The following is a 1,716-nucleotide window of genomic DNA, read 5'->3' as shown; positions in this document are numbered from 1 at the left end:
CGGAAGAGGAATTGAGAGTGGACATAGGTCACGATGATCGAACCACTATAAATTCAATGTACTCTTTTGTTTGCTGTTTACTTTTGTTACTAATTGATTTAACTATCTACTGCTTTTACTTACACTCTATGTTTAAACATCTTTCAATACGGGCTTTATCGAATGAGATTTTTGAATCTATGTAATTTTTATGAAAATACTAATTCACCACCCCTCTTAGTGCCGAAACAGTCCTAACATGTCACGAGTAGGTATCAGATGGATCCATGCTTAGAGCACTAGAAAGCAGTAAAGTATATCATTAAGTACTTAAGAAGGACCAAGGATCTTTTATTGGCATATGGAGGTAGTATCCTCGGGGTTGAGGGCAACATGAACTCGAGTTTCTAGTCCGATGTCAATGACAACAAGTTTAATTTAGGGTATGTGTTCACCCTAAATGGAGGAGCAGCATGCTGGAAGAGTTCTAAGCAAGATACTACTATTGACTCGACCATAGAGGCGGAGTACATTACTGTGATAGAGACAACAAAGGAGGGAGTTTGGATGAAGAAGTTCATCATAGATCTGAGAGTCATGTTAGGCAATAATGAGCCAATTCCCTTGTATTGCGACAACTATAGGGTGACAGCTCAAAGGAGGGAACCCATGTCTTATCAGAAGTGTTCTGAGGAGGTTCCAGCTTATTAAAGAGATTGTGGCCCAAGGAGATATAGTAGTAAAAAGTGTTTCATCCAAAGATAACATCGTAGATCCATTGACAAAGCTGTTGTCTCAGATTGTCTTTCAGCATCACAAGGGTCTGATGGGGATCAGACACGTAAGTTGGCTTTAGATCAAGTGGAAGATTGTTAGTCATATATACCCTGCAAGCCAATCAAGTGAGTGATGACACATGTGACATGATACATATTCTTTTTGCATATTATTATTATGATATTTTCTCATTTTATAATACTTATTGCATATATATATATATATATATATATATATATATATATATATATATATATATTATGATATCCGTGGATCTATGCAATGAGAATTGGATCGTGATGAAATCACAATAATGGGACTGATTTACTTTTAAAAATAAATTTTAAATAATCTCGATCATAGGTTACTAGAGAGGGACATTAAAATAACCAGACAGACGGGTGTACTGTATACCCATCTATATGATGGAGATGACTGGTCTCATAGTTGCTCGTATGGGGACACTAGGGATATAATGTAGGTGCTCATTAGAGAATGAGTTTATTGATTGATTTACTTACAAAATGCTAAATGATTGATGATACCACATTGTCAAACAATAATTTTATCATCCGAACAGTATATCTAGTCCTTAGACTTGAGATACCAAGGATGTCCTGTATGAGTACTCGACTTTTTAATATCAGACTTATATGTATAAAAGTTTCAGATCTAACACAATCAGTTATCGAGAGTGGTAGCAAACCTTACAAGGGCTATTGAGTATCGATAGAGGATCATCTGCTCTCGGTGTCATAAGAGGAATCTCTCATTTGTTCCTGCTTAGACAAATCCTTGGCAACGGTCATTCGGATTGAGAAAGAAAGAGTTCTTCGTGATAATTCAATTAGAGCGGGACTCGAGTAGAAACCATATGAGCCTGACAGCACCATGCCCGATATATGATATTTGGGGTATTAGATGGATCAGAGACTATAGATATTTGGTAACTAAGGATAG

The sequence above is a fragment of the Musa acuminata genome, chromosome BXJ1-8 (assembly GCF_036884655.1).
Source record: "Musa acuminata AAA Group cultivar baxijiao chromosome BXJ1-8, Cavendish_Baxijiao_AAA, whole genome shotgun sequence".
Taxonomy (NCBI): domain Eukaryota; kingdom Viridiplantae; phylum Streptophyta; class Magnoliopsida; order Zingiberales; family Musaceae; genus Musa; species Musa acuminata.
This window is presented reverse-complemented; position numbering follows the sequence as displayed.